At 45.6% G+C, this 15,513-nt stretch overlaps 3 non-coding genes across 3 annotated transcripts; all 3 read right to left on the minus strand.

Moving 5' to 3' along the window:
* Positions 1 to 752: 752 nt before the first annotated feature.
* trnak-uuu (transfer RNA lysine (anticodon UUU)) lies at positions 753 to 825 on the minus strand. The gene has a single exon. It is a non-coding gene; the product is annotated as a tRNA-Lys (tRNA).
* Positions 826 to 2,548: 1,723 nt separating this feature from the next.
* Positions 2,549 to 2,621, minus strand: trnak-uuu (transfer RNA lysine (anticodon UUU)). Its single transcript has one exon. It is a non-coding gene; the product is annotated as a tRNA-Lys (tRNA).
* Positions 2,622 to 4,023: 1,402 nt separating this feature from the next.
* trnak-uuu (transfer RNA lysine (anticodon UUU)) lies at positions 4,024 to 4,096 on the minus strand. Its single transcript has one exon. It is a non-coding gene; the product is annotated as a tRNA-Lys (tRNA).
* Between the last annotated feature and the right edge of the window lie 11,417 nt (positions 4,097 to 15,513).

Below are 15,513 nucleotides of genomic sequence, written 5' to 3' on the forward strand. Positions count from 1 at the left end.
CCAAACAGCTCCATTTTGGGAACTCCCTGCTGGAAGACGCTCGCATGGAGGGCAGAAGAAACGTTTCAAAGGCACACTCAAAGCCTCCCTGAAGTCATAAGGACATAAGAACATAAGAAATAGGAGCAGGAGTAGGCCATCTAGCCCTTCGAGCCTGCCCCGCCATTCAATAAGATCATGGCTGATCTGTCGTGGCTCAGTTCCACATTCCCGCCCTCTCCCCATAACCCTTAATCCCCTCTCTTATCAAAAACCCATCAACCCGCGTCTTAAAAATATTTAGCGAGGCAGCCTCCACCACTTCAACGCTTGACATTGACTCGACCACCTGGCAAACGGTGGCAGGAAACTGCCCTACCTGGCGCTGCCTCATCCACAAAGGCTGTCAAGCTCACGAAGCAAGGTTTGTTGCTGAAGCACAACTTAAGCGCGAGCTGCACAAGTCCAGAGCCACCAGCGCAACAACTACAGTGTCTACACAGGACTGTCCAATATGTACCAGGACATTCCCTGCCCGAATTGGCCCTGATCAGTCAACTTCGGACACACCACAACCAGACTCAAAATGACTAATGGTGTCGAGGTACTCATGGATGACGATCGACAAAAAACAGCAATTAAAATGGTTGAATTTTGCTGCTGCCGACACTTCCAATGGTCAATGGCGTGTGATGAATTGTCAAAGGACAACTGTTAATGGATTTTGAAGAACATCTCGTTGAACAGTTGCGTTGAGGCTGGAAGAAAAGCAACGCCCGAACAGGGACTTGAACCGTGGACCCTCAGATTAAAAGTCTGATGCTCTACCGACTGAGCTACCCGGGCTCTGGACATGTAAGCTTTTCCCTCCGTTGAACAAGCCGCGCTCTGACATGGAGTTAGACGAGATAAGATTGAAGGAGAGTTCGTTGTCGAATGTGGGTGGGGAAGTGTCATGTTATCCGCTTTAAATTTAAGATGAGTGTTTCTTGTCACTTTCTAACTGTTCAAAAACCAAATCGGGCTAAGCATTTCATCCATTTGGGACCACATGCACCTCATCATTTCACCCACTTTACATTCTTCCTCTCTCCTTCCGAAATTGCGTCTCAAAGTAAGTCAGCTGTGGTTCAGTTCGTTCATGCACTTGCCTAGTCTGCTGATATTCCTGAGTTAAAATCTCCGTGCTACTTGTCTATGCATTTCACGTTGTACAATTTGAAGTAAATCACCATCTCTCTGAGGACCAGCAGTTTCAGTGTCCTGCATTCTACAGCATAAAGTTCCCTTTGCAACAATGAGTCTGCTCCTGACATCAAGCACGTGTCTGTTCTATCTAAACAGTGAGTCTCTTTCTACCTGCGCAGATCTTCAAACTGTTAACGACGGCTTTTGTTCAGAGGTACAACTTTGACGAATCATTTGCCGCAGCTTCAATGCATTTGATTTTCAGAATTGTGTCTCTATTTACAGCAAGTCATCCGTGAAAATGAAATTGGATTGTCACCGAACACTTCGTTCGGCAGCATGTTCCTATTGCTCAAAAATGAACTGAAATGTTTTCGCAGCTTTAACAGTTTTAACACTGCAGAGCAGTCTCCTAAGTAACCAGTTAATAGAGGAAAGTTGTTGGCGAATCTGGTCTCCACGTCCTCCCAAACAATTATAATCGTGTTTGTTGATGTTCTGAGTATCTGTCAGTCCATCAGAAATAGGGGCATGAGTAGCATCCACTTCGCTTTCGTAAATCCATATAACTAAAATAGAAAATGCTGAAAATCTCTGCATTTGTGGAGAGAGAAGAAAGACAACGTTCCGAGTCAGGATGACATTCCCTCAGGATGCAGAATCTGAAGATTGGAAAAGAAGCCGGAAGCAGGACTGGGTGGTTGGGCCCTTCGAGACTGCCCCGCCATTCATTTTGATCATGGCCGATCATCGAATCCTGATCACCCTCCCTCCCATACCCCTGGATCCCTTTTGCCCAAGAGCCAAACGGAATCTCTTCTTGAAATCAAACAAAGTTTGTCTTCAAGTACATTGTGCGGTAGTGAATTGCACACATTCAGCACCCTCTGGGTGAAGAAATTTCCCGAGACTTTGTTTCTGTTCTCTGTGCCCAGATGCTGTAGGAGCTTCGGTGATTTTCCAGCATGTTTGCTTTTCTTTCAGATTGCAGGATCCACCCTAGTTTGCTTTTATTTTTATATATACATTGTAATGCTGTTGGTGCCCCGGCGGTGGCGCTGTGGCTAAGTTGGTGAAAGCGCCTGTCTAGTAAATCGGAGATCCTCAGTTCGAATCTGAGCGGCACCTTCGTTTAAGTGACGTTTTGGAACAAAATCACCCTTGCTCTGAGACGCCGCAACTCCATCGTCACACAGTTGGACAGCAGGACAAGGCGGCCAGAGGCGCGTTTCGGCTCTGCCGCCCATTAAAATTGTTAATTTTAGCTGCTGGCGACACTCGCAATGGTCAATGGCGTGTGAGGAATTATCAAAGGACAACTGTTAACGGATTTTGGAGAGCATCTCGTTGAACAGTTACGTTGAGGCTGGAAGAAAAGCAACACCCGAATAGGGACTTGAACCCTAGACCCTCAGATTAAAAGTCTGATGCTCTACCGACTGAGCTATTCGGGCTCCTAACTGGGGGATGTTTTCCCTCCGTTGAGCAAACTGCGCTCTCACAGGAACTTAGACGAGATTAGATTGAAGGACAGTTTGTTTTTTAATGTGGGTGGGGAAGTGTCATGTTATCCACATTTAAATTCAAGATGATTATTTCCTGTCACTTTCTAAATGTCCAATAATCAAATCGGGCTGAGCATTTCATCCATTTGGCACCACAACCACCTCATCATTTCACCCACTTTACATTCTTCCTCTCTCCTTCCTATATTGCGTCTCAAAGTAAGTCAACTGCGGTTCAGTTCGTTCATACACTTGCCTAGTCGGCTGATATTCCTGAGTTAAAATCTCCGTGCTACTTGTTTATGCGTTTCACGTTGTATAATTTGAAGTAAACCACCATCTCTCTGAGGACCAGCAGTTTCAGTGTCCTGCATTCTACAGCATAAAGTGTCCCTTTGGCACAATGAGTCTGTTCTGGACATCAAGCACGTGTCTGTTCTAAAGCCACATTCAACTTCCTGTCTTTATGAAAATGAGAGTTAATGCATGTAAGACATGAACAAATAACACATTACTGCCAAGAGTAGTATAAGCTTGAGAAGATCAGTCATGATGAAGGGTTATGTTTCCGACATATTCTAGGTACAGAGTCCATTACCTTTCCCGTTCTTCAAGGTGCAAAATGCATTAACACTTTCCCTACTTCAGTTGACATGGAAATATAGAAGCTCGAAGCAGTCCGAGGTCGGTGGGAGCTTCAAGGCTGCTCCGCCATTCATTTTGATCATCGAATCCTGATCACCCTTCCTCCTATACGCCTGGATCCCTTTTGCCCAAGAGCCAAACGTAATCTCTTGAAATCAGACAAAGTTTGTCTTCAAGTACATTGTGTGCTAGTGAATTCCACGCATTCCGCCCCCTCTGGGTGAAGACATTTCCCGAAACTTTGTTTCCTTTCTCTGTGCCCAGATGGTGTCAGACCTGCTGTGATTTTCCACCATCCTTGCTTTTCTTTCAGAGATTTTGCATTTATGTTTAAGTTCAAATTGTAATGGTGCTTTTAGCGCTTCGTTGGAGCCGTGCCTTCGTTGTTTTAAAACACTTGCCATGTTAAATGGACACCCTGAGTTCGAATTTCAGCGGCACCTTCGTCTAAATGACATTTTGCAACAAAATCACTCTTGCTGTGAGACGCCGCAACTCGACCGTCACACAGTTGGACGGCAGCAAAAAGCGGCCAAGGCGCATTTCGCCTCTGCCGGCCATCAAACACCCATTAAAGTGATTCAATTTTGCTGCTGGTGATTCTTGCAATGGTCAATCGCATGTGAGGAAGTGTCAAAGGACAACTCTTAATGGATTTTGAAGAACATCTCGTTGAACAGTTGCGTTGAGGCTGGAAGAAAAGCAACGCCCAAACAGGGATTTGAACCCTGGACCCTCAGATTAAAAGTCTGATGCTCTACCGACTGAGCTATCCGGGCGCCTAACAGCAAATGTTTCCCCTCCGTCGTAAAAGCCGCGCTCTGACATGGAGTTAGACGAGTTAAGATTGAAGGAGAGGTCCTACAGCATCTGGGCACAGAGAACAGAAAGAAAATTTGGGGAAATTTCTTCACCCAGAGGGTGCTGAATGTCTGGAATTCACTACCACACAATGTACTTGAAGCCAAACTTTGTTTGATTCCAAGAAGAGATTACGTTTGGCTCTTGGGCAAAAGGGATCCAGGGGTGTGGGAGGAAGGGTGATCGGGATTCGAAGATTGGCCATGATCAAAATGAATGGCGGGGCAGTCTCGAAGGGCCCAACTGCTGCTCCTCAGAGAGATGGTGATTTTCTTCCAATTGTACAACGTGAAATGCATAAACAAGTACCGCGGAGGTTTTAACTCAGGAATATCAGCCAACAAGGCAAGTGCATGAACGAACTGAACTACACTTGACTTAGTTTGAGACGCAATACAGGAAGGAGAGAGGAAGTGGAACGAGAGAAAATAGAGAGAGCGAGAGGGAAAATTGAATTGGAATACGGCCGGGTCAGACACAAAGTAACCAGGGAAGTGACTGGGTACTGTGAAACACTGTGACACGAAAGAGAATGGACGTTAAAAAGCATCGGTCGAGCAGGGACGTGAACGTTGGGCCCTCAGCTTAAAAGTCCGATGTTCTATCGACCGAGTTAACCATGCTCCCATGTGAGAACTGTACAGCGCCCTTTACTGACCAGGCCCCAACATTGCATGGCTGAAATTTTGCATTTCCTCCAGAAGTCACCCATTAACCTCAGATTATTTCCCTCATACAACCATTCGCCTTTGGGTTTGAGACAGTCACTGCCCCCTCCTCAGTTACACAGTTCTCTCACTCAGACCTCACTACCTCTCCAAAACGTGCTTCATGAATAATTGTCACTCAACTGAAACCATTCCAATTGCCACAAGCGCCGGCCCGCAACATCTAAACACTCTTGACCATTATCCGCTGTGAGAGTCGCGATGAGATGGTGGCGTTGTAGGATGGTAGATGTGGGGTGGGGTTGGGTGGGATGGTAGTGGGGGTAGGTTGGATGTTTGCTTGACTCAGATTAAAATGTTGCAAAAATTCTTCCAAAGAAATCCTTATCTGTGCAATTCTCTGAGAAAAAAACACATGAACCTAATAAACAGGCCCTCACTTATTTCCAAATTTTAAACAGCTACCCGATTAAAAGCAAACTAATGATATATTCAGATAATGCACTTAATGCGAGAATAAGCGAGGAAGTTAGGTGGGGAGGCAGCTATGATTCCGATTAAACCAGCACTCTACAATTATCGCCTTCGGAAGGCGTTTTGTGTAAATTGTGAATTTGCTGTACTTATTCGTACAGTGCAGTTGGGAAGGCCGTTCCCGCATTTGAAACTAACAAGTGTGAGAGGATGGGTGATATTGTTTAAAGTGAACAAGTGCCCTGACAATACAAATTTCCCAATGAATCATAGAAACCCCACAATGCAGAAGGAGGGCATTCGGCCAACCGAGTCTGCACTGACCACAATCCCACCCAGGGCCTAACTCCACATATTTACTCCACTAATCCGTCTAACCTCCGCATCCCGGGACACTAAGGGGCAATTTAGCATGGTCAATCAACCTAACACGCTCATCCTCGGAGTGTGGGACGAAACCGGAGCTCCCCGATTGAAAGCAAGCCAATAATATATTCAGATAACAACGTTTAATCAGTGTAAGTCAGCGGAGAATATCCTAGGACACAACCCGTTTGCAAATCCTCCTAAATGCATGTACTGGGAACTGATGGAGCAGAAGAACCGCTTTCACAACCACCATTCAACGTTCTTGTCCATATTGCGGAGATCAGGAATTGCAATCAAGGATTGAATCCGAATCTAAACCCTGGACTGATACTGATTTAGTTACCTACACGTCAGGATGCAGCCACGAATCCAAGCCCATGGACAAACCAGCGCTCCATAATAACCTCCTTCAGAAGAGGTTTTTTACATCCCTGCAGTGCATGTGGTGTAGCTTCTCTTACAGTGCAGTTGGGAAGGACGGTCCCACACCTGAAGCCGACAACACTGAGGGGATGATGACACCATTATAATCTTTGTACGACGGGAGGGACCCAGAGCACCCGGAGGAAACCCACGCAAAACGTGCAAAATTCACACAGACAGTCACCCGGGAATCAAACCCAGGTCCCTCGCGTTGGGAGATAGCAGTATTAATCATGTGCCACCGTGCTGCCCGGTGGAGAGAGTGTGGCGTACAGTATGGGTGGGTAGGGCAGTTGGTGTGTAGAACCATGGGATCTCTACAGTGCAGAAGGAAGCCATTTGGCCATTCAAACCTGCACCAACAACAATCCCACCCAGGCACCATCCCCGTCACCCGATGTATTTCCCTTGCCAGTCCTCCTAATAATAATGGACAATTTACCATGGCCAATTAATCTTCTTTAGACTGTGAGTGGAAACCAGAGCACCCGGAGGAAACATGCAGAAACGAGGAGAACGTGCAAACTTCACACAGTCAGTGATCGGAGGCGGGAATTGAAGCTGGCGCTGTGAGTCAACAGTGCTAACACTGTGCTACCATGCCGGCATGGGTTCAGGGTATGCAGCGATCTGGGTGCTGAGGAAGAATTTAGCAGGAGATTCTGGATTTTGGGCGGCATAAGTGGTTCCGATGATCGGGTGTGCATTGTGGAGCTCGTTCTAGGTGGTGCTTTTGCTGAGACAGGTGGTTTTGTGTTGATATGGGCTAAGTTTTGGCAATTGTTCAGGGCAGTTGAGGTTGGAATTGAGTCATCATTACCTAACTGAAGTCCATTGTTCCCTGAAAGTGACCACAAAACTAGATGGGGTGTAAAGCAGGCGTATAGCATCTGTGCCCCTATTGATCGGGGCTTTGTGTGCAAGAGTCAGGTTGCCATTTTGCAGCTTTACAAAACTTTGGTTATGCCGTACTTAGAATATTGTGTTCAATGCTGGTCGCCGCATTACAGGACGGATGTAGAGGCTTGGGAGAAGGTGCAGAAGAGGTTTGCCAAAATGCTACCTGGATTAGAATGCATGCATTATAAGGAGAGGCTGGGCCCACTCGTGCTGTTTTCTGTGGAGGAGAGGAGGCTGAGGAGAGACCTGATAGAAGTCGAGAGAATGATGAGAGGCATAGATACAATTGACGATTAGAATCTTGTTCCCAGAGTTGCAATTTCTAAAATCGCATAAAATGAAGGGGGAAAGTTCAAAGGAGATGTGAGGGGAAATATTCAGACACAGAGCATGGTAGGTGTCTAGAACGTGCTGCCAGACAAGGTAGAGGAAACAGATGCAATAGAATGGTTTAAGGGGCTTTTAGATGAGCACATGAATATGCAAGGAATAGAGAGGGATTGACAAAGGACAAGCAGATGGCATTCGTCTAACTAGGCGACATGTTCGGTACAACATCAAGAGCTGAACGGCCTGATCCTGTGCTGTGCTGCTCTATGTTCTATCACACTGCTGTCAGATGCAATATAACAGCTGGATGTTGAATTAAACAAGTGGCGTACAGCAATCATTGGTCTTGAAGCTGTGAGAAGGCAGGCCAGGAGTGTGGCAGTCAGGCGATTTAGGGCCGGTTGCGCTTTAATTAGAGAACCTGATGAGAGGAGACCATTGCCAGAGTTGTGTTGGAAGCCTCTAACAGCGGGATTGGAGGCTGTGAGTAAACTCTCCGGCAATGGAGGACAAGGGAGTATGAATAAATTCTGAGGGGTGGAGGAGTAGGAAGGTGTGGTTCGGGTCTGAGGGACCGAGGAGAGGAGAGTGTGGATAGGCTTTGAGGGCCTAAGGGCTAGGAGAGTGTGGATAGACTCTGAGGGGCTAAGGGACTGAGTAAGGGATAGTGTGGATAGACTCTGAGGGGCTAAGAGACTGAGGGCGGGATAGTGTGGATAGACGCTGAGGGGCTAAGGGACTGAGGGCGGGATAGTGTGGATAGACCCTGAGGACCGAAGAGAGGAGAGTGTGGATAGGCTTTGAGGGCCTAAGGGATAGGAGACTGTGGATAGGCTTTGAGGGGCTAAGGGACTGAGTAAGGGATAGTGTGGATAGACCCTGAGGACTGAGGGACTGAGGACAGGAGAGTGTGGAAAGGCTTAGCAGCACTGAGGGACAGGAGAGTGTGGATAAACTTTGAGGGGCTGAGGAAAGAGTATGGAGAGGCCCTGAGGGGCTGAGGCAAGGTGAATATGGATATGCTCTGTCGAGTGAGGGATTGGGGTCACTGGGAAGGCCCGGAGAAGCGGAGGGACATTCAGCAGTATGATCACTCAGAAGTGGAGGAAGAACGTGGTAACTGCCCCCTCGATGGGCACGCAAACGGTAATTGTCATTGAGTCCATGTGGAGAGACAAACACACAGTCTCAGCCGATACTTCCTGACGATGAGTGAGACGAAGGGCGTGAGGAAGAGGCATCAGAGAGAACATGGCAGCAACAGCAGCGGGGCCAGTCTCTCTCTGAGTATCTTCCAGGAGATAGACTGAATCTGTAATCAGGGGCTACAAGAAAACTCCAATTGCAGCCCAGAACCTTTCTAAAAGACCACCACATTTCGGAGCAGGATGGCCAATGGAGGTTTGGTCAAGCAGTCTGTGTGCTATGTCACAGAAAGAGCTGCAAGCCATCAGTCGCAGGGGACACCCAATGCCACTGGTCCTAAGATAACCATTTGATGCATCCAGCTTCTTTCAGGAATGCAAAAGAAACGACCCGAAAGCTTTCCAGGCAGGATTCGTTACATCACCAACTGAAAGTGTCATTGTGCATGTTTTACAATATGTTGCATTCAGAGTGAATAATAAACCGTTTCTCAAAGTAAAATCAATATATATTTTCACCATGTGCATTCATGAGGGTGTGTCTGGATATGTGAGTTTGTGAGCGTGCGTGATTATGTGTAAGTGAGTGTGCATACCGTTCATAGAGAAGGAAACGAGATAGTGCAGAATGTAATGTTATAGTAATAGCTCGTTTGTGCAGAGCGATCAACTTAATACAAGGGAGATCCGTTGAAAAGTCTGATGGCAGCAGGGAAGATGTTCATTAATTAGTTGGTACGTGACCTCGGACTTCTGTACCATTCAACACGATGGAAGAAGTGGAACAGAGCCTGCCCTGGGTGCATGGAGTCCTTAGTTATGCTGGCTTCATTGTCGAGGCGGCGGGATTTGTCAACAGGGTCAGTGAATGGGAGGCTGGTTTTGTGATTGAATTGGGCTACGTCCACACCTTCTTTTGTTTCTTGTGCCTTGGGAAGAGTCAAAGCCATACCAAGCTGTGATACAACGAGACAGAATACTTTCTATGGTGCATCTGTAAAAGTTGGTGTGAGTCGTAGCAGACACGCTGAATTTCCTTCGTCTTCTGAGAAAGTAGAGGCGTTGGTGGGCTTTCTTAGCTATAGTATTGTGGAAATGGGAGCTGGGACGGGGGGAGGTGATGGAGGGGGAACCAGAATAGGTTGTTGGTGATCTGAGCACCTAAATACTTGAAGCTGTCGACCATTTCTACATCGTTGCTGTTGATGTAAGAAGGGACATGTTCTCGGAATTGATGTCTGTTGCCTTCATTTTGTTGACATTGAGGGAGAGATTATTGTCTCCGCACCAGTTCACCAGATTCTCTATCTCATTTCTGTACTCTGCCTGGCCATTGTTTGAGATCTGACCCACGACGGTGCTGCCTCAGCAATTTGAAAATCCATTTGGAGGGGAATTTGTCCACACAGTCATATATGTATAAGGAGGAGGAGGCTGAGAACACAGCCTTGTGGGGCACCACTGTTGAGGATGATCGTGGAGGAGGTCTTGTTGTTTATCCTTACTAATTGTGGTCTGTGGGTTAGGAAATTTAGGATCCAATCGCAGAGGGAGGAACCGAGGCCTAGTTCACGGAGTTTTGAGGTGAGTTTCGTAGGAATAATGGTGTTGAAGGTTGAGCTGCAGTCAAAAGTCTGACATAGGTGTCTTTGCCATCTAGGTGTTCCAGAGTTTAATGCAGTACAGAGAAATGTCGAATGCTGTGGACCTTTTGTGGCTGTACTTGAAGTGTAGTGAATGCCGACAGTCACGGGAGGCTACAAGAAGAGGTGGTGGACGCAGGCACATTACCGACAGTTGAGAGATATGGAAATGGGTACATGGGCAGTGATGGAATAGAGGGACACAGACCGATTAACATAAGAACATAAAAATTATGAGCAAGAGTCGGCCCTCTAGCCTACTATTCAGAAAGATATTGGTTGATCTTTTTGTGGACTCAGCTCTACTTACCCGCCCGCTGACCAGAACCCTTCGTTCATTTGCTGTTCAAAAATCAATCTATCTTCGCCTGAAATACATTAATTGAGGCAGCCTCAACTACTTCACTGAGCACAGGATTCCAACGATTCAGAACCCTTTGTGTTAAGAATTTCTTCCTCAACTCAGGCCTAAATATGCTCGCCCATATTTTGAGGCTATGCCCGTTAGTTCTCGTTTCACCTGTCACTTGAAACTGCTTCCCTGCTTCTAAGTTATCTATTCCCTTCATAATCCTGTATGTTTCTATAAGCAACCCCACCCCACCACCCCCCCCCCCCCCACCCCGTTCTTCTGGACTGTCATATGAATGGTCCCAATCCACTCAGTCTCTCCTCAAAAGCCAACACTTTCAATTCCAGAGTCAACCTGGCGAATAACCTCGACACGCCCTCTAGTGCCAGTATAGAACATAGAACATTACAGCGCAGAACAGGCCCTTCGGCCTGTTCTCTCAAGTAAGGAGATCAAAACTGTACACATTACTCCAAGTGTAGCCCCACCAGCATCTTATACAGCTTCAGAATAACCTCCCTGCTTTCAAACTCCATCCAGAAGGTTTTTTTTAAAGTTTATTAAGGACATCATGATCCGTACAGGCTTGACAGGTCAAGAGCCTTCTCCTGTGCTGTACTTCTCATCGTTCTTCGTTGTTCTTTAATAACTCATATCACAAGAACTGAACCCGATGTCGTAACCTGTTTGTTCAACCTTAAAACAAAACTCTAATAAGTGACATTGCAACATCAATATCCCCAGGGCGAATATGCAGTACATAAATGAAGTGATTTTGCAATGCAGCAGCTCAGAGTTAGCAGGGAGACTTTGTTTGCAGCAAGTGGGAGAGATCATTTCAGAGGGAAGATGAGTGAAACATTTACACTTATAAATAAAATATTCTATATGATTCTTGCAATCGTTGGTGTTCCTGGTAAGTGGTTGTTACAATGGGAATTAGGACAATCAATGTGTGAACTGCGTTTTGGTTTTATTGTGTGACCAAAGTACATGCTAACGTCGCGGTCAACCTTCTGCCAGTAGTTCATATATTTTATTCCTTAACTTTAATGAACACAGTTTGCAAATTGCAGCAACTGGAATTATAAACTTACGGCATTTAGAGGGCAATTGTATAATGTGAGTTCTAACTTGCTGGAGGAAAGTTTGAGTGGGTTTAAGAGTAAAATCATATTGTGTGTAGGTCATTAAGAAGAATGAAATATGTGACAGAGAGGTCAGTCATTGAATAATTGTACAGAATATGCGTCATTAACAGGAGTGCAATGATTAACAGCAGTTGTGATGTATTATTGGGATCAGTGGACTATTGCACTGGTCACCTGACCATAAATTACTGGTAGTATGTTGTTGTGTAGAATTTTGCAGAGTGCTGTTGACGAAGCAGAATGCTTTATCTGCGCCAGCGACTGCGTATTATTTTGAGTTTGGGTCACTGTCTGGACTGCAAATCCCGATCCCAGTGTCCACGTTTTACTTTGAATATCTACCCGTATAAATTCGTACTGAACGTGGGGTCACAAACGCAAGGCGTCTACCTAAACCAGTGACCACGTCTTACTTGGAATACCTGCCAGTGTAAAATAATAGTGTGTGTCACTAACTCAATCGGAGTACCTGATTCAGGCAAACAAGTAACATTGTGAGTTTTTGTCAGTGTAGAATGTTCTCAATGCCAATGACGAAATTGTGGTGGCATGGTGGCATAATGGGTATCACTGCTATCTCACAGCGTCAGGGACCCGCATTCGATTCCCAGCTTGGATGACTGTTCGTGTGCAATTTGCAAATTCTCCCTGTGGTGCTCAGGTTTCCTCCCACAATCTGAAAAACATACTGATTGTGCGTATTGGCCATGCTAAATTTCCCCCCAGTGTACCTGAACAGACGCCTGACTGTAGCGACAATGGGATTTTCACAATAACTTCATTGCATTGTTAAGGTAAGCCTACTTGTGACAGAATGAATAAATTTAATCAGAGTGGCAAGGCTGATACAAGTAACCATGTTTTACAGTAAGCATCTGTCAATGTAAGCTTGTAAACAATGCGGAACACTACGTTGGTTCTATTTTGAAATCATGCTTATTGCTAACTGGTTTCTTCATTCGATTCAAGATGTTGAGTGTGCAAAATGAATTGTTTGGACATTTCATGATGATTTTGTTGATTTATTTCGAAGAAAAGAACGTCAACTAGTTGCTGATATGGAAACAACCCAACAGCAATTGAATCACTACGATTCTTTAATTTTCTTTATCCTGCTCTTCTAGAAATGACCTCTAATGCCTTTTTTGCGTTGTTACCATCAGATTAATACTTGATGCTTCTTGAACAGTTCTGTCATTCGGCTCTCCCTCACCCCACAAACTCTGTTCCCCAAACTGTCACATATTACCCACTAAGTATTAGCAAACATACTGTTCAAACCACAATGCAGCAGTTGACAATTAACCAGAGTGAAATTAATTCACCATTGCATATTATGTCCTGTAGCTCGGTTTGTTATTTCGAACATTTACTTTAGTATTGTTCTTGCCATTGTACTGGTGTCTTTAGGATTTTTAATTCGGATTTTTACCTTCAGGAATTCGTTGAATACTTTCTCTGTAATCATTTTATTCTGATTTTGGATCAATTTGTACATGTTGACATTATATTTATGCTTCATGACCCCCAATCATCCATGCACATTTTGAAGGTCACGGATAGTCCTTGAATAAGTCCGATTCCCCACAATCCACTGATCTGAATTAATCATTAAACCCTATGTAATATCAGATCATATTTTAAACACGGTGTACATTATGTAGCGTTTTCATAAGAACATAAGAAATAGGAGCAGGAGTAGGCCATCTAGCCCTTCGAGCCTGCCCCGCCATTCAATAAGATCATGGCTGATCTGTCGTGGCTCAGTTCCACTTTCCCGCCCTCTCCCCATAACCCTTAATCCCTTCTCTTATCAAAAACCCATCAACCCGCTTCTTAAAAATATTTAGCGAGGCAGCCTCCACCACTTCAACGGGCAGAGAATTCCAGAGATTCACCACCCTTTGAGTGAAGAAGTTCCTCCTCAACTCCATTCTAAACCGCCTCCCCTTTATCTTGAGGCTGTGCCCCCTAGTCCTACTGTCTTTTTTGAGCGGGAAGAGTCTCTCCACCTCTATCCTATCCATCCCATTCATCATCTTATACGTCTCAATGAGATCTCCCCTCATTCTTCTAAACTCTAACGAGTACAAGCCTAGTTTATTCAGCCTCTCCTCATAGCTCAATCCCCTCAACTCCGGTATCAGCCTAGTAAACCTCCTCTGCACTCCCTCCAGGGCCAAAATATCCTTGCGCAGGTGCGGCGCCCAAAACTGCACACAGTACTCCAGCTGCGGCCTCACCAATGCCCTATACAGCTGCAGCAAGACCTCCCTACTTTTATATTCAATCCCCCTCGCTATGAAGGCCAGCATCCCATTCGCCTTCCTGACCACCTGCTGCACCTGCAAGCTGGGTTTTTGCGATTCATGCACAAGGACCCCGAGGTCCCTCTGCACCGTCGCCTGCTGCAGTTTTTCGCCACGTAAGTAATAGTCCTTCCTACCATTCTTCCTACCAAAGTGGACCACCTCACACTTGCCAACATTAAATTCCATTTGCCATTTCCTGGCCCATTCGCCCAGCCTATCTAGATCCTTCTGCAGACTCTCCACACCCTCCGCACAATTTGCCGGTCCACCAATCTTGGTGTCATCAGCAAATTTCGACACCCTGCACTCGGTTCCCTCCTCCAGATCATCTATATAAATGGTAAATAGCTGAGGCCCCAGCACCGACCCCTGGGGCACCCCACTAGTCACCATCCGCCAATCCGAATAGCACCCATTGACCCCCACTCTCTGCCTCCTATTTGACAACCAATCCTCTATCCACGCTAACACCCTACCCCCAACTCCATGTCCCCTGACCTTCTGCAATAACCTCTTGTGAGGTACCTTGTCAAACGCCTTCTGAAAATCCAGAAAGACCACATCCACCGGCTCTCCTCTATCCACTGCCCTAGACACATCCTCATAGAACTTTCATGTAAACATCACAGATAGGATCAGATACTTGTTGAACTAACTCTGTCTGCATATGCTTGAATAAAATAGCATAATCTTCTTTGAGTCCCCTGATATTAGTAACATAGAAATATTGGAATTAGGAGGAGAAGTAGGCAATTGAGCCCTTCCAGCCTGCTCCATCATTCAATCAGATCTTGGCTGATCTCTCCCTGGTCTCTCATCCACTTACCCACCTGTTCTCCTTATCCCATTTTCCTCTTTTCATTTGAGATATGTAAATACATATATACCCTTCTTGAAACCATTCAACGATTCAGAATCAAAACCCACCACGCGAGTTCGACAAATTGACAATGCTCTGCAGGAAGTCGCTCATCCTCAGCTCTGTTTTAAATGTCCTGCCTCTCAACCTATACCTGTGACCTCTTGTTCTAGAATGCTCAGGAACAGGAAACAATTGATCCACAATTGAACCTATTAACCCCTTAGCTTGAAAGAAATCAGTGATAACAGTGCCCATTGGGGGTCTAATGCTGGGAATGTCATATTTTTGATGCTTGACTGTAGGTCCAAATAAAATTTGAAATGAAACCTCTTTTTCATGATGTTTGTTAAATATGCAGCCGCGTGACTGACCCTCAATCTAGGCCAATTGTGTGGAAAAATATTGACTGAACTGTGTGATTCAGAAAGGAGAATTTATTATCAATAACATTGTCTCTTTTCGCTTCTCTTGCAGTCAATTTACTGGGAATTATGATCCTGTCCAGGGGAAAATGTGGCCTCTCTCCCTGTACCACTCGATACCTGATTGCCATGGCAATAGCGGATCTACTGGTCATTATCACTGAGGTCATTGTGTGGCAGAACAAAGCTTACTATTTCCAGATGCCTTTCCAGGGTATCATCCCTTTGTGTAGTGTTATTGCTGTACTGCTCCGTGCTGCCACAGATTGGTCTATCTGGTTCAC

This window comes from Carcharhinus amblyrhynchos, chromosome 13 (genome assembly GCF_965287045.1).
Source record: "Carcharhinus amblyrhynchos chromosome 13, sCarAmb.v2.hapA, whole genome shotgun sequence".
NCBI lineage: Eukaryota > Metazoa > Chordata > Chondrichthyes > Carcharhiniformes > Carcharhinidae > Carcharhinus > Carcharhinus amblyrhynchos.